The sequence below is a fragment of the Macaca mulatta genome, chromosome 15 (assembly GCF_049350105.2).
Source record: "Macaca mulatta isolate MMU2019108-1 chromosome 15, T2T-MMU8v2.0, whole genome shotgun sequence".
NCBI lineage: Eukaryota > Metazoa > Chordata > Mammalia > Primates > Cercopithecidae > Macaca > Macaca mulatta.
The window spans coordinates 8,380,592-8,398,140 of record NC_133420.1 but is presented as its reverse complement, the minus strand read 5'-3'; the positions used below and the strand labels follow the sequence as shown (position 1 = coordinate 8,398,140).

At 50.6% G+C, this 17,549-nt stretch overlaps 1 protein-coding gene across 2 annotated transcripts in view; it reads right to left on the bottom strand.

Moving 5' to 3' along the window:
* Window positions 1–17,549, bottom strand: part of BRD3 (bromodomain containing 3) — a 109,115-nt gene that overhangs the window by 90,768 nt on the left and 798 nt on the right. Inside the window, exons 2-4 of one of the 2 annotated variants that reach the window (XM_077965421.1) lie at window positions 8,459–8,552; window positions 8,042–8,091; window positions 7,807–7,923 (exon numbers count right to left, since the gene is read on the bottom strand). The gene's annotated coding sequence lies outside the window, so the exon portion shown is untranslated. Of the gene's footprint in view, window positions 1–441; window positions 561–7,806; window positions 7,924–8,041; window positions 8,092–8,458; window positions 8,553–17,549 lie in introns of both variants that reach the window. The other variant, XM_077965422.1, reaches the window with a different exon arrangement.

Below are 17,549 nucleotides of genomic sequence, written 5' to 3'. Positions count from 1 at the left end.
TTGTAATCCCAGCACTTTGGGAGGCCGAGGTGGGCGGATCACGAGGTCAGGAGATCGAGATCATCCTGGCTAACATGGTGAAACCCCATCTCTACTAAAAATTACAAAAAATTAGCCAGGCGTGGTGGCGGGCGCCTGTACTCCCAGCTACTCAGGAGGCTGAGGCAGGAGAATGGCTTGAACCCGGGATGCGGAGCTTGCAGTGAGCCAAGATTGTGCCACTGCACTCCAGCCTGGGCAACAGAGCGAGACTCCGCCTCAAAAAAAAAAAAAAAAAAAAAAAGAGGCCGGGCCTGGTGGCTCACACCTGTAACCTCAGCACTTTGGGAGGCTGAGGTGGGCGGATCACCTGAAGTTGGGAGTTCGAGACCAGCCTGACCAACATGGAGAAACCCCGTCTCCACTAAAAATACAAAATTAGCTGGGCGTGGTGGCACATACCTGCAATCCTGGCTGCTTGGGAGGCTGAGGCAGGAGAATTGCTTGAATCCAGGAGGTGGAGGTTGCGGTGAGCTGAGAGCGTGCCATTGAACTCCAGCCTGGGCAACAAGAGCAAAACTCTGTCTCAAAAACAAACAAAAAGAATATAAATAAAAAAAGAATCAACTTTTAGTTTCATCGATTTTCTTTATTGTTTTCCTATTTTCTATTTTATTTATCTCTGCTGTACTGTTTATTATTTTTTTCTTCTGCTTGTCATGGGTTTAGTTTGTTCTTCTTTTTCTGGTTCCTAAAGGTAGACTGTTGATTTGACATCTTTCTTCTTTCTAAATGTTAAGTGATTACAGCTATAAATTTCCCTCTTAGCGCTGTTTTTACTGTATCTGAGGTTTTGGTGTGTTGCGTTTTTGCATCCATTTCTCTCAAGGCTTTTTCTGATTTCTCATGTTATTTCTTCTTTGACCCATTGGTTAGTTAATTGTGTTGTGTTTACCACATACGTGTGAATTTTTCCATTTTCCTTCTGCTATTGATTTCTGGTTTCATTTTATTGTGATTTCAATGTTTTTAAATTTTAGAATTGTTTTGTGGCCTTTCCTAGAGAATGTTCCATGCACATTTGAGAAAAATATGTATTTTTGCCTGAAGCTATCGTTGGATGGAGTGTTCTCTTTATGTCTTTTAGGTCCAACTGGCTGATAATGTTATTCACATTCTCTATTGCATTATTGATTTTCTGTCTTATTTTTCTTTTTTCTTCTTTTTTTGTTTTTTTGTTTTGCTTTTGTTTTTATTTAAAAGTCTCATTTTGTCATCCAGGCTGGAGTGCAGTGGTGTGATCATGGCTCACTGCAGCCTCGACCTCCCCAGGTTCAGATGATCCTCCCACCTCAACCCCTGAGTAGCTGGGACTACAGGGATGCACCAACATGCCCAGTTAATTTTTGTATTTTTTGTAGAGATAGGGTTTCTCCATATTACCCAGGCTGGTCTTGAACTGCTGGGCTCAAGCAATCTGCCCACCTCGGCCTCCCAAACTCCTGGGATTATAGGCATGAGCCACCATGCCTGGCCCTGTCTGATTTTTCTATTCATTATTTAAAGTGTGGTAATGAAGTCTCCTAGTGTTATTGTAGAGCTATTTCTCCCTTCAATTCTGTTGATATTTTGGAGCTCTGATATTTGATGCATTTATATTTATAATTCTTATATTTTCTTGGCGGAACTGACCTTTTTGTAATATGTCCTTCTTTGTCTCTTGCAATAATTAAAGTCTATTTTGTCTGATATTAGTATAGCCACGTCTGTTCTCTTCCAGTTACTACTTTGCAAGAAATATCTTTTGCCATACTTTAATTTCTTTTTTTTTTTTTTTGGAGACGGAGTCTCGCTCTGTCGCCAGGCTGGATCGCCACTGCAGGCCGGATCTCAGCTCACTGCCAGCTCCGCCTCCCAGGTTTACGCCATTCTCCTGCCTCAGCCTCCCGAGTAGCTGGGACTATAGGCGCCCGCCACCTCGCCCGGCTGGTTTTTTTGTATTTTTTAGTAGAGACGGGGTTTCACCGTGTTGGCCAGGATGGTCTCGATCTCCTGACCTCGTGATCCGCCCGTCTCGGCCTCCCAAAGTGCTGGGATTACAGGCTTGAGCCACGGCGCCCGGCCATACTTTTATTTTCAACACATGTGTATGCTTAGATCTACAGTGAATCTCTTTCAATTGATTTTTGACAAAAGTATAAAGGCAATTCAATAGAAGATAGTCTTTTCAACAAATGGTGTCTGTATTAGTTTGTTCTCATGCTGCTAATAAAGACATACCTGGCTGGGCATGGTGGCTCATGCCTGTAATCCCAGCACTTTGGGAGGCCAAGGTGGGCGGATCACGAGGTCAGGAGACCGAGACCATCCTGGCTAACACGGTAAAACCCCGTCTCTACTAAAAAATACAAAAAACTAGCCGGGCGAAGTGGCTTTTTAGTAGTAAAAATACAAAAAATTAGCCAGGCATGGTAGCGGGCGCCTGTGGTCCCCGCTACTCGGGAGGCTGAGGCAGCAGAATGGCGTGAACCCAGGAGGCGGAGCTTGCAGTGAGCTGAGATCGCCCCACTGCACTCCAGCCTGGGGAACAGAGTGAGACTCTGTCTCAAAAAAAAAAAAAAAAAAAAAAAAAAAAAAAAAAAGACATACCTGAGATTAGGTAATTTATAAAGGAAACAGGTTTAATTGACTCATAGTTCCACATGGCTGGGGAGGCCTCACAATCATGGCGGACAGCGGCAGGCAAGAGAGCTTGTGCAGGGGAACTCCCATTTATAAAACCATCACATCTCACGAGACTTACTCACTACCATGAGAACAGTATGGGGGAAACGACTCCATGGTTCAATGATCTCTGCCTGGTCCCACCTTTGACACGTGGGAATTATCACAAGTCAAGGTGACATTTGGGTGGGGACACCCATATCAGTGTTGTGACAACTGCATATTTATTATGCAAAAAATTAACCAACCTTTTTTTTTTTTTTTTTTTTTGCGATGGAGTCTCGCTCTGTCGCCCAGGCTGGAGCGCAGTGGCGCGATCCTGGCTCACTGCAAGTTCCCCCGCCTCCCGGGTTCACGCCATTCCCCTGCCTCAGCCTCCCCAGAAGCTGGGACTACAGGCGCCCGCCACCTCGCCCGGCTAATTTTTTTGTATTTTTAGTAGAGACGGGGTTTCACCGTGTTCGCCAGGATGGTCTTGATCTCCTGACCTCGTGATCCGCCCATCTCAGCCTCCCAAAGTGCTGGGATTACAGGCTTGAGCCACCGCGCCCGGCCAAAATTAACCAACTTTATGTCAGGACCTGTGAATGTAAAGAAAAAAAAAAAAATCAGCCGGGCGCGGTGGCTCAAGTCTGTAATCCCAGCACTTTGGGAGGCTGAGATGGGCGGATCATGAGGTCAGGAGATTGAGACCATCAGGGTTAACACGGTGAAACTCCATCTCTACTAAAAAAAATACAAAAAAACTAGCCGGGCGAGGTAGCGGGCGCCTGTGGTCCCAGCTACTCGGGAGGCTGAGGCAGGAGAATGGCGGGAACCTGGGAGGCGGAGCTTACGGTGAGCCGAGATCGCGCCACTGCACTCCAGCCTGGGTGACAGAGCGAGACTCCGTCTCAAAAAAAAAAAAAAAAAAAAAAAAAAAAAAAAAGAAAAAATAATAACCTTAACCTGTATCTCATACCTGATACAAAAATTAACTCAAATTGTATCATAGATCTAAATGTAAGATGTAAAACTTAGAATTTTTACAAGAAAACACAAAAGAAAATTATTGTGACTATGGAATAGGCAGAGTTCTTTGATGTGATACCAAAATCACAATCCATAAAAGAAAAACAAATTGGCCGGGTGCAGTAGCTCAGCCTGTAATCTCAGCACTTTGGGAGGCCAAGGCAGGCAGATCACCTGAAGTCGGGAGTTTGAGACCAGCCTGACCAACATGAAAAAACCCCATCTCTACTAAAAATACAAAATTAGCTGGGCGTGGTGGCGCATGCCTGTAATCCTGGCTACTTGGGAAGCTGAGGCAGAAAAATTGCTTGAACCTGGGAGGTGGAGGCTGTGGTGAGCAGAGATCGTGCTGTTGCACTCCAGCCTGGGCAACAAGAGCAAAACTCTGTCTCAAAAAAAAGAAAAAAGAAAAAAAATTGATAAATTGGACTTGATCAAAATGTAAAAATCTTTGCCCTATAAAAGATACTGTTGGCCGGGTGCAGTGGTTCATGCCTGTAAACCGAGCACTTTGGGAGGCTGAGGTGGGCAGTTCACTTGAGGTCAGGAGTTCAAAACCAGACTGGCCAATGTGGTAAAACCCCATCTCTACTAAAAATACAAAAATTAGCTGGGTGTGATGGTGCATGCCTGTAATCTCAGCTACCTGGGAGGCTGAGGCAGGAGAATTGCTTGATCTGGGTGGCGGAGGTTGGAGTGAGTTGAGATGGAGCCACTGCACTCCAGCCTGGGCAACAGAGGGAGACTCCATTTCAAAAAAAAAAAAAAGCAAAAAGTTTGAACATACACTTTACCAAGGAAGATACAGAGGTGGAAATAAGACAACATCATAAGTCAAGAGAGAAATGGAAATGAAAATCACAATGAGATACCCAAAAACACTGGAAGCAGGGGATCCAACAGATGCTGATTTTACCTATTGTCTTAGTCCGTCTGTGTAGCTAGAACAGAGTACCTGAGACTGGGCCACTTATAAAGAAAAAAGATTGATTTTGCTCATGCTTCTGGTGGCTGGAAAGTTCCACTTCCGGCATCTGCATCTAGTAAAGGCCTCAGCTGGCGTCCACTTATAGCGGAGATGAAGGGGCGCCAGCATGTGAAGAGATCACATGGGAAAGCAGAAGCAAGGTGGAGGGGTTCACTTAACACCCAGCTCTCCCAGCAACTAAGAGAGTAAGAACTCACCCACCGAGGGAGGGCACTAGCCTCTTCATGGGGGACCTGCCCCCATGACCCAAACGCCCCTCGCCAGGTCCCCCTCTAACCCTGGGGATCGAATTTCAACGACAAACATCCAGACTATAGCACCTATGTCAGCAGCATGATGCACAACAGCCGGAAGGTGGAAACAACTCAATTGTCCATCAGCAGATTAATGGATGAAAAAATAAAGAAATGCTGAAGGCTGGGTGCAGTGGCTGTGCCCGTAATCCCAGCATTTGGGGAGGCTGAGGCAGGCGGGTCACCTGGGGTGAGTTTGAGACCAGCCTGGCCAACATGGTAAAATCCCATCTCAGGCACAAAATACAAAAATTAGCCAGGTGTGGTGGCACATGCCTGTAATCCCAGCTATTCAGGAGGCTGAGGCAGGAGAATCGCTTGAACCCAGGATAGGGAGGTTGCAGTGAGCCGAGATGGTGCCACTGCACTCCAGTCTGGGCCACAGAGTGACTCTGTCTCAAAACAAAACAAACAAAGATAAAAAATAAATAAATTAAAAATAGGCTGGGTGTGGTGGCTCACACCTGTAATTCCAGCACTTTGGAAGGCTGAGGCTGGTGGATCACTTGAGGTCAGGAGTTCGAGACCAGCCTGGCCAACATGGTGAAACCCCATCTCTACTAAAAATACAAAAATTAGCTGGGCATGGTGGCACGCGCCTGTAGTCCCAGCTCCTTGGGAGAGTGAGGCAGGAGAATCACTTGACCTGGGAGGTGGAGGTTGCAGTGAGCCAGGATGGCACCACTGCACTCCAGCCTGGGGGACAGAGCGAGACTCTGTCTCAAAAAAAATAAATAAATAAAAAATAAAAGTAATAAAAATAAAGTTTTATACACATACGTTGCAGCATTATTTAGTCATCAAAAGGAATGAAATTTTGAATCATGCTACGATTCTGAACCTTGGATGAACCTTGGAGACATGATTCTAAGGGAAATAAGCCCGGTACAAAAAGTCAAATATTGTGTAGTTCCACTTATGTAAAGCATTTAGAACAGGCAAATTCATAGAGACAGAAAGTGTAATAGAGATGATCGGGGCTGGGGGAAGGGGAAAATAGGAAGTTAGTATTTAGTGTATACGGAGTTTCTGTTTGGGATGATGAAAGTGTCCTGGAAGGCCGGGCACAGTGGCTCATACCTGTAATCTCAGCACTTTGGGAGGCTGAGGCGGGCGGATCACCTGAGGTCAGGAGTTCAAGACCAGTCTGACCAACATGGAGAAACTCCGTCTCTACTAAAAATACAAAATTAGTCAGGCATGGTGGCACATGCCTGTAGTCCCAGCTACTCGGGAGACTGAGGCAGGAGAATCACTTGAACCTGGGAGGCGGAGGTTGCAGTGAGCTGAGATTGCACCACTGCACTCCAGCCTGGGCAACAGAGTAAGACTCTGTCTCAAAAAAAAAAAAAAAAAAAAAAAAAAAAAAAATTAGCCAGGCTTGGTGGCGGGCACCTCTAATCCCAGCTACTCGGGAGGCTGAGGCAGGAGAATTGCTTGAACACGGAAGGCAGAGGTTGCAGTGAGCTGAGATCGCACCATTGCACTCCAACCTGGGCTACAGAAACAAACAAAAAACAAACAAAAAAACAAAACCAAAAAAAACTGAAACATGCAACATGAAAGATGAATGTCAAGGGCATTGTGCTGAATGAAGGAAGCCAGTCTCAAAAGATTACATATTGCATAACTCCATTTATGTCATTCTGGAGAAAACGACACTGGAGGGAGGTAGAGTAGATTAGTGATAGCCAGGGGTTGGGGATACAGGGTGGTCTGACTTCCAAGGGGCAGCAGGGTGGGGTTGGAGGTTTGAACTCTCCTATAGTCCTGATCATGGTGGTGGTCCACAAATCTACACATGTGTAAAACATAGAAATGTATAATTCCATCCAATTTAATGTTTACAATTTATTTATTTAAGAAAAAAATGTTTTGTCAAGAACTGTACCTGGCTGGGCACATTGGCTCACACCTGTAATTGTGACACCTTGGGATGCCGAGGTGGGAGGAATGTTTGAGTGTAAGAGTTCAAGACCAGATTGGGCAGCATAGGGAGAGCCCTGTCTCTACTAAAAATAAAAAAATTAGGCTGGGCGCGGTGGCTCAAGCCTGTAATCCCAGCACTTTGGGAGGCCGAGATGGGCTCGAGGTCAGGAGATGGAGACCATCCTGGCTAACACAGTGAAACCCTGTCTCTACTAAAAAATACAAAAAACTAGCCGGGCGAGGTGGCGGGCGCCTGTAGTCCCAGCTACTCGGGAGGCTGAGGCAGAAGAATGGCGTAAACCCGGGAGGCGGAGCTTGCAGTGAGCCGAGATCCGGCCACTGCACTCCAGCCTAGGCGACAGAGCGAGACTCCGTCTCAAAAAAAAAAAAAAAAAAAAAAAAAATTAGCTGGGTGTGGTGACATGCACCTGTGGTCCCAGCTACTCAGGAGGCTGAGGCAGGGGAATTGCTCGAGCCTGGAGGGTTGAGGCTACAGCAAACTATGATCACACCACCACACTCTAGCTAGGATGAGACTTTGTCTCAAACAATAAAAAATAGGCTGGGCACAGTGGCTCGCGCCTGTAATCCCAGCATTTTGGGAGGCCGAGGTGGGTGGATCATGAGGTCATGGGTTTGAGACCAGCCTGAGCAACATGGTGAAACCCCGTCTCTACTAAACATACAAAAATTAGCCAGGTGTGGTGGCAGGCACCTGTAATCCCAGCTACTTAGGAGGCTGAGGCAGGAGAATTGCTTAAACCTGGGAAGCAGAGGTTGCAGTGAGCCAAGATCGCACCACTGCATTCCAGCCTGGGCAACAGAGCAAGACCCCGTCTCAAATAAATAAATAAATAAATAATAACAAAATAAAAACTGTACCTTTGGCTGGGCAATGGTGGCTCACACCTGTAATCCCAGCATTTTGGGAGGCCAACGTGGGTGGGTCACCTGGGGTGAGTTCGAGACCAGCCTGGCCAACATGATGAAATCCCATCTCTACTAAAAATACAAAAAATTAGCTGGGCGTCATGGTGAGCACCTGTAAAAAAATTAGCTGGGCGTCGTGGCAGGCACCCAGCTACTCAGGAGGCTGAGGCAGGAGAATTGCTTGAACCTGGGAGGCGGAGGTTGTGGCGAGCCAAGATCGTACCACTGCACTCCAACCTGGGCAACAAGAGGGAAACTCTGTGTTAAACGAAACAAAACAAAACAAAATTGTACCTTTGAGTGCTCGCCGGGGTCTAGTCCCCTTATTGCATAAGAATCCTTAAAACCCCAGACGGGTTGGACTTCCCATTTTACAGCAGAGGAAACTGAGGTGTAGGGAGGTGCCTAGGTGTGTCTGACTCCAAGTTAAACACATGTTTAACCACTGCGCAGTTCAGAGCCTCGTAAACATCTGGCTCCATGAGGATGGACTTGCATCCAGGTCACATTGGGCTGGGCCCAGAGCAGTTTCTCTAAGTGTGGCCAGGAGCTTACAGGTGGCTGGTTAGAACTACTGATTCCGGTCGGGTGTGGTGGCTCCCACCTGTAATCCCAGCACTTTGGGAGGCCGAGGTGGGTGGATCACGAGGTCAAGAGATGGAGACCATCTTGGCTAACATGGTGAACCCCGCCTACAACTAAAAATACAAAAATTAGCTGGGTGTGGTGGCGTGTGCCTGTAGTCCCAGCTACTTGGGAGGCTGAGGCAGGAGAATCGCTTGAACCAGGGAGTCGGAGGTTGCAGTGAGTCCAGGTCATGCCACTGCACTCCAGAGGAAGTGACAGAGTGAGACTCCATCTCAAAAAAAAAAAAAAAGAACCACAGATTTCTGGGCTCCTCCCCAGACCCACCAGGGGCTGGGCAACCTGCATTCCACCAGCTCTCCAGGTCACTCTGTTGCATCCTGAAGACTGAGAGGCACTTTGTCTAAGTGAGGAGCCTGGAAATGTGGCCCAGCCTGTCTGCAGTGACTTTCACAAGGGTTCCCTCTGCTGCTGTCCTTCACCACTTCCCGCCGGTCCTGCTCTCACCTGACTGGCCTAAAGCTCATGGCGTCTCTGCCCCTCACAAACAGCCCTGCGGGGCAGGACCCTGCCCACACCACCCGCCTCGTTCAGGGTGAAAGGCAGAGCCTGCAGGACGTGCACCCAGGCCCCTCCGAGACCCAGCCAGCCTTTGGGCACCAGGGTCCAAGTTAGGGTCCATCATTCTAGACTTCTACCCCAAAGGGATGTTTTTAAATTTTATTTTATCATTTGTTTTTTGAGACAGAGTCTCGCTCTGTTGCCCAGGCTGGAGTGCAGTGGCGCGATCTCGGCTCACTGCAAGCTCCGCCTCCTGGGTTCACACATTCTCCTGCCTCAGTCGACGGAATACCTGGGACTTCAGGCGCCTGCCACCACTCCTGGCTAATTTTTTGTATTTTTAGTAGAGATGAGGTTTCACCGTGTTAGCCAGGATGGTCTCGATCTCCTGACCTTGTGATCCGCCTGCCTCGGCCTCCCAAAGTACTGGGATTACAGGTGTGAGCCACCGTGCCCAGCCAGGATGGTTTCTTTCATCCTTGGGCCTCCTCGGCCTTCCCTAGCTTGGCACGAGGCAAAGGCCTCCAAGTCGGCCCAGTGTGGGTGGCTGGTATCTGTGCCAGCTCAGCTGTCTCCTGGCCTCACTCCAAGGAGGGCTGTGAGCGTCCCCCACCCACGTCATCTGCATCGTTCGCTCACCCTTCCCTGTAGCTTGCTGGGTGGGGGTGGGGGTCGGCCCTACCCATACCCACCTCTCTGGCTGGATCTCCCCTGTGCCTCCAGCCTCACCCCACTGCCCCTACACCCTGGCCTTTGCTGACACAGCCCGCCCTCACCCCAGAGGCCTGCGTGGTGCCTGCAGGGCAGCCTGGCTTTTCCAGCGCCTCTGGTTGAACGCAACCTAGGAAGGGTCCCTTGATTTTCCACCAACTCGTCAGCATGGCCTCCCATTCCAGAATCTGACACTGCGTCCTACAACTGTCACCTGAGGGTCTGGCTCCCCCAGATGGAGCCCTGAGTGCAGGGACCAGGTGGGCCCACTTCAGACCCATGGCACCTGGCAGTACCTATATGCACACCGCTCCAGGGATGTGGGTAACGAGGTGAGGGCCGGGAACTGGGTTGATGGGAGAGATTTGTATCGGTCTAGCAGCCCTGTGTATCACTCTCCTATTGTGGAAGATGAAGGAGGTTTGTTATTTCTTTCATTGCAAAGGCAAGACATCTGCCTGAAGAGTATCGGTGCTCCTCAGGGAGAACTGAGAGACCCCTCTGGTCCTTCCTACTTTCTTTTGTGTGTGTGTGTGTGTGAGACAGAGTCTCGCTCTGTCACCCAGGCTGCAATGCAGTGGCATGATCTCAGCTCACTGCAACCTCCACCTCCCAGGTTCAAACAAGTCTCATGCCTCAGCCTCCTGAGTAGTTGGGAGTACAGGCACCTGCCACCATGCCCAGCTATTTTTTGCATTTTTAGTAGAGACAGGGTTTTGCCATGTTGGCCAGGCTGGTCTCGAACTCCTGACCTCAGGTGATCTGCCCGCCTTGGCCTCCCAAAGTGCTGGGATTACAAGCGTGTGCCACTGCGCCTGGACTCAGTCCTTCCTACTTTCACTCCTTGTGGGCTTCCGCACCCTCCAGAACCTGCCTTCCTCCCCACATCTGGCTTTGTTTTACAAAACTGGTCATTCTGTATCCATTCTCCCATTGCTTGTTTCTTCCTCTTAACAACATGTCACTGCCATTGCTCTGTGGTAGGACTTCCCAAGCTACCTTATCCTTTTGGCAGCCGTGGACTGTTCCAGAATCTGGATGTCCCATGGCGTATTTACCTATTCCTCTACAGATGAACATTTGTCTCCAATGAGTTCATCATTATAAATACTGCTGCCACAGACATCCTGGGGCAGCCTCGGGCCCCTCTGCAGGTGTCTCTGAAGGAAAGATTCCTGGGAGGAAACTCACAAAGAGTTGTACGTTCTAAATGTGCACTGGGGCCAGTGCTGTAATCCCAGAACTTTAGGAGGCTGACGTGGGAGGATAACTTGAGGCCAGGAGTTTGAGACCAGCCTGGGCAACATAGTAAAACCCCATCTCTACAAAAAATTTAAAAAGTTAGCCGGGCATGGTGGTGCACACCTGTACTTCCAGCTCCTCAGGCAACTGAGGCAGGAGGATCGCTTGCGCCCCAGGAGATAGAGGCTGCAGTGAGGTGTGACCACGCCACTGCACTCCAGCTTGGGCAATAGAGTGAGACTTTGTCTCCAATAAACAAACCAACAGGCACTTGGGGTCCATCTTTTATTTCCGTCTTAGATACCACGGTTGTGATTTAAATGACCTCCACGCGCTGATAGTCCCTGCCTCTCTGGTTTCCGACAGCTTTAACATGAGACCCCAAGACAAGGAAATCAATGTCTGAGGTCAGAACTACCCAGGACCAGCCACACCCCATGGACTGTACCTCCTCTGCCTGAATTCGAGCCTGCCCACCCTTCCCATAGCCCACCGTGCTGAGATCAGCTCCATGTGCCTGCCTGCCTCTAGCCGCTGGGACGTGGTGGAGTGACTGCTCCCTGCCTCCAAGGCTGTCCTCAAGCTCTGTGGCCACTGAAAGACAGCTGGGAGTGAGGCCCAGGCTGACTGCCTTGGAAAAGCCTCGTCCGCCGCATTCGTGGAGATGCTCAGGCCTTAGCTGGTTTTTGGGGGAGTTAAAGACCGCAGAGGTACAGGGCAGGAGTGGGCAGACGGAGGGGCTGCGAGCATACTTGGGCGAGCCAGGAAGGAAGGGAGCTGCTGGGAGCCGGAGCCCAGGCCAAGGCCTCCACCTGAGCCCGAGCCTCTCCTCTGTTTCAGCTTTCCTATTTTAGGCAGCTGCTCCCCGCCTAGGGAATTCTCCTCAAGCTTGCAGGAAACCCAGCAGGGCAGGCCCTGCATCTGCGGCTTCTTACTCTCTTCCTCAGCTCCCGCCCCCAGGGCCGGGCCTTCAGTGCCTGGGGCTGGCGAGCGCCGCACCCATCAAGGCTGGTATACTCTCCTAATACCAGGTCACCCCTTTCCTTAGGTTACTTACCCCCTGTGGAGACTGTGCTGCCTCTTAACCAACTCAGGGAGCGCTTCTATTTTGTCCCAAAGAAACACTTCATCACTGTGAAATCCCGGAAACAATGGGAATGGGCAGTGGGGTTAAGATGCAGCCAGGGGCGCAGGAGGGAAGGAACTGGGAGCAGGTGTCCAGGTGTCGGCGTGGAGGGCGGGCCACAGAGCTGCTGTGGGGACAGCCGCTTAGGGATGATGCCCACACTTGCAAGAGGGCCGGTATGACTCCCAGGAAGACATGGAGCTTATGGAGGTCTGCAGAGCAGGGTCAAGCCCCAGCCTGTATGTACTTGCTGTGTGACACTGGGCAAGTCATTGAGTCTCTCTGGGCCCCTCATTTTCCTCATCTACCAGAGCGTGGAGGTCTTTTAAATCATTTTCCTCATCTGTAAAGATCAGAACAGCTCCCACGTTTGGGACTGAATGAGATGGTATCTCAAGTCCTTAGGTGGGCCGGGTGTGGTGGCTCACACCTGTAATCCCAGCACTTTGGGAGGCCAAGGTGGGCAGATCACCTGAGGTCAGGAGTTCAAGACCAGCCTGGGCAACATGGTGAAACCCTGTCTCTACTAAAAATACAAAAATTAGTGGGGTGAGGTGGTGCAGGCCTGTAATCCCAGCTACTCCGGAGACTGAGGCAGGAGAATCTCTTGAACCCAGGAGACGGAACCGAGATCACACCTCTGCACTCCAGCCTGGGCAACACAGCGAGACTCTGTTTCAAAAATAAAAATAAAAATAGGCCGGGAACAGTAGCTCATGCCTGTAATCCCAGCACTTTGAGAGGCTGAGGCGGGCGGATCACGAGGTCAGGAGATCAAGACCATCCTGCCTAACACGGTGAAACCCCGTCTCCACTAAAAATACAAAAAAAAAAAAAAAAAAAAATTAGCCAGGCGTGGTGGCGGTGCCTGTAGTCCCAGCTACTCAGGAGGCTGAGGCGGCAGAATGGCATAAACCTGGGAGGCGGAGCTTGCAGTGAGCTGAGATCCGGCCACTGCACTCCAGCCTGGGCGACAGAGCGAGACTCTGTCTCAAAAATAAAAAAATAAAAAATAAATAAAAATAAATGACGTCCTTATGCGGGTGAAAGGCACACAGTAGGCGCTCAGGAAGAACAGCTGTGGTGGTTTTTAATAGCTCGGACAGATGGAAATAGTTTGGTATGTCGGGGAAGCACGGGTGGAGTACTACTGGCAGCCGGATACAGAGCCCTTAAAAAATGACTCCTACAAACCGCCACTGCACTAGCCACACTCCTCCCACCCGGCCCTGCCAAACAAAACTAAACAAATTAAAGCCTTTGAAAAATCCCCTTGGTTGTTTGGGCCTCTGATTTCCACCTGGCCTGTCCCAGGAGCTGTGTCTTTCACAGTGGTCTTTGCCAGGACTCTCTGTAACCAGTGGGATTATGCTGCCGCCACCACTGCTGCAGAGAACCCGAGGTGGGGAGGGGAATTTGCAGACTGCACCAGGTGCAGCCTGGCTTTGGAAACAAGGGCCGCATTCCTAGAATTCTCGCTGGGAGACCCGCCCAGCTTGGCCTGACCCACCCAGACTGATGCCTGCATCGCTTCTGGGCAGGCGCGGCTGAGCTCCCAGCACCACCTGGGGGAAGAGGGGGGCCATCCCCAGGGACACCCTGGCCTGGAGTGGGGTGGAGGGTGGGGCAGGCAGACGGTCGTAGGGACTTTTAAGCAAGTTTAACATAGGTTTAAATCCCAACAGGAAGCGGAAGGGAACATGCCACGATTCATTCATTGTGAGGGTCTTTATTAAGCACCTGCCATGCGTCCCTCCTGACAGGCACCGAGATGGACAGGGTGTCCCTCTCTCGTGAGCCCACAGTAGTGAGGGAGGTGGACAAGGGAGTGGCCCCTGGTGAGGGCCAGGATGCTGGCAAGGATGGAGGGGCCTGAAGGAAGGGACAACTCGGGTGACCAACCATCCGGGTCTCTTTGGGATTGAGGGGCTGCCAGGGGCAGGGACTCTGGTTCTGGAACTGGGGCTGTGCCAGTCAAAGTGGAGTGTCATCACTGGAGACAGGGGCAATCTAGAGGGGTCACCTTAGAGGGTGGCCAGGGGAGGGGACGTGATGAACGGAGAACGAGGTTAGTGGGAAGGAGAACGGAGTGGAAGGAGAGAATCTGACACAGGGAAGAAACCACACAGTTCTTGTCAAGAACAAGATGGGCTCCTCCGCTGTTTCTGTACCGGGAAGCTAAGGCCAGGGGAAGAAGAGAAGGACAGTGGTACCGTGAGGACCGGAAGTGGCTTTCTGGATACCTGGGTGGAGAGTGGCCAATCAACATAAAGCTGTCAGGCGAAGGGTTGAGAGTGGCCAATCAGCGTAAAGCTGTCAGGTGAAGGGTTGAGAGTGGCCAATCAGCATAAAGTTGTCAGGTGAAGGGTTGAGAGTGGCCAATCAGCATAAAGCTGTCAGGTGAAGCTTTGAGAGTAGCCAATCAGCATAAAGCTGTCAGGTGAAGCGTTGAGAGTAGCCAATCAGCATAAAGCTGTCAGGTGAAGGCCCACATGGCCCTGGTGGGTCCACGGGGAGATCCTGGGGATGGGGAGATGGTAACATGAATCCCCCAACTGGCTGCCCTGGCATAGTTACCAGGGGAAAAGGAATTTAACATAAAATCCCACTGACCTGGGCTGGCAGGCAGCCTTAGCATTTCCAAGCAGCAGCAACAGCCCCCTGCACCGTGGCCAGGTCGAGGTGGCCCACCAGCCTGGAAATCTGGTCAGCAGCTCCGGGAAACCCTGGGTCCTGGGCATTCCTCCATCCCTCAGCTTCCACCACCCTCCCAAATCAACTGCCATTGGAATCTGCTGCCCCCCAAAGCTCTGGGCTGGCCATGAAGGAGCCAGTGCTCCCGGGCTGCCTGCTTTGAGGACACCAGCACTCCTGCCATGGGCCGTTCGTCCATCGCTGCTGGTGGCCCTCCCTCTCAGAGTTCGGCCCCAAGGAAATACTAGTCACTCGGTGACAACACGGTTCTTCGAAAGCCCCAAGTCCTAAAAGAGGCTGGTGTTCTGCATTTCGGCCCTGCTGCAACCTCAGAGCCCTGCCGCCTGCTCCTGATCCCACAGGCGCCGTCTCTGAAGAGGCCACTCTCGGAAGCACTGAGAGTGGACTGGTGTGCGTGTGGGTCCTGCCTAGAACCAGGGCTCACTTCCCTGGTTGTGCCTACTAGCTGTGCGTCCTTGGGCAGCTTCTCAACCTCTCAGAGCCTTGGTTTCCTCATTGTAAAAAGGAGATAATAAAGGCATCATGTCACAGGCTTGTTGGGAGGGTGCAAGGAGGTACTAAATGTAACAAACTGAACACAGAGTTGGGTACACAAGTGCTCCTCAGTGCTACATGTCACCCCCACCATCCTGGGCCAAGTGTCCAGAGTGCTGTGATGAGGGTCAGACTCAATTCAGCCAGACCCAGGGGACACTGACCCAGGAATTACAATGGAAGATGTTTTCACTGTGGAGGAGCTGGGGGCCGGAAGACTCATCAGGTTCAGGGAGGCCCAAGTGGACACTGGATGGTCGGGGTTGCCCTGGGGAGGAGAGCCTGGTGGAGGGACCCGGGTCAGTGAGGAGGGTGGCCAGCAGGCCTGGACTGCAGGGCTGATCAGAGGTCCTTGAGTGCGGGTGGGGAGAAACCTTCTAGAAATGTTTGTATTTATTTATTTAGGAGAGCGAGTCTCACTCTGTTGCCAGGCTGGAGTGCAGTGGTGCGATTTCAGCTCACTTCAACCTCCACCTCCTGGGTTCAAGCGATTCTCCTGCCTCAGCCTCCCGAGTAGCTGGGACTACAGGCGCAAGTCACCATGCCTGGCTAATTGTTTGGTATTTTCAGTAGAGACGGGGTTTCACCATGTTGGCCAGGATAGTCTCGATCTCTTGTTCTTGTGATGGGCCCGCCTTGGCTTCTCAAAGTGCTGGGATTACAGGCATGAGCCACTGTGCCTGGCTGAAATGTTGTATTGATAAAAATCGTTTAGAGAAGGCCGGGCGTAGTGGCTTGCGCCTGTAATCCCAGCACTTTGGGAGGCCAAGGCGGGTGGAGCACCTGAGGTTAGGAGTTCGAGACCAGCTTGACCAACGTGGTGAAACCCCATCTCTACTGAAAATACAAAATTAGCCGGGCGTGACGGCGCATGCCTGTAATCCCAGCCACTCGGGAGGCTGAGGCAGGAGAATTGCTTGAACCTGGGAGGGGGAGGTTGCAGTGATCACCCCAGTGCACTCCAGCCTGGGCAACAAGAGCGAAACTCTGTCTCAAAAAAAAAAAAAAAAAAGAAAAAAAAAAAAAAAGGAAAATCCTCTAACCCCATTCAGCAATTTTTGCAATCCAGCCCTGCAGTCATAGCTAAAATTCTGAAACCATATAACGCCGGCAAGGAAGAGAATTTAACAAAGGCAAGTAATTTGCTTTACTAAGTTTTAAATCCTCTTATAACCTACCAAACTGTTGTCAGGCTCAGGAAAAAATATCGCAGGTGAAAACAGAAGAGAAAATAAGAATCACAGAAAAGGAACAAACATGTTGGATATTTGTTTTTCAGAACATTAACTAGGCTTTGGCCACCAGGAGTGACTTAGTAAATGGAACTGTTTCTCTGAAAAATTTTTTTTTTTTTTTTTTTGAGACGGAGTTTTGCTTTTGTTGCCCAGGCTGGAGTGCAGTGGCACGATCTTGGCTCAGTGCAACCTCCGCCTCCTGGGTTCAAGCGATTCTCCTGCCTCACCCTCAGGTGATCCACCTGCCTCAGCCTCAGACTCAGGTGATCCCGACCTCAGGTGATCCACTCCCCTCAGCCTCCCAAAGTACTGGGATTACAGGCGTGAGCCACCGCGCCAGGTGGGATTATCTCGTTTTTACTAGAAGGCTCTATCTCCTGGGGGTGGGATGGGGTGGTGAGATCAATTCACCTGGAAGTGGAAGCTGGGAACCTGGTTTGAGTTCTGATAGTTCTGGGGTCCAGCCCCTTATCTTGCTTCGCCTGGAGGGCTGAAGGACTGGAAATACTTTTGTTTTGGGGCTGGAACGCGGGCTGCAGTTTGGGAGGCGGCGGTAGTTTGGAAAAGGAGGCGGGGTCTGGTAAGCACTTTACCCGAATTGGGCAGTGGGAATTTGGGAATTGAGGACAATGGGAAGCTGGTTCTGAGTTTTAAACTGGGGAGTGACAGATCAGAGCTGGATTTTTAGGAGTTTCTCTGTCTGCAGGTTTAAAAAAGACCCGGGTGGGAGGTAGGGCTGGGGTGAGGAGGGAGAGAAGTGGACGATCTGAGAGCTGAGGCGGGGTGGAAGGGAGAGCAGCCTGTCAGGGGCTCGGGATTCCGGCCCAGGCGGCCAGAGATAGAGATGAGCTTCTTTCTCCGAACTGGGTTTGCTAACCTGTGACTGTCACTACTCCATGCTCCAGGGCACCTGGCCCAAGGGATCAAGCCTTTTGGGCACACAGATCCACCTGGAGCCCTGAAGGACCAGACAGGGACCTCGCCTT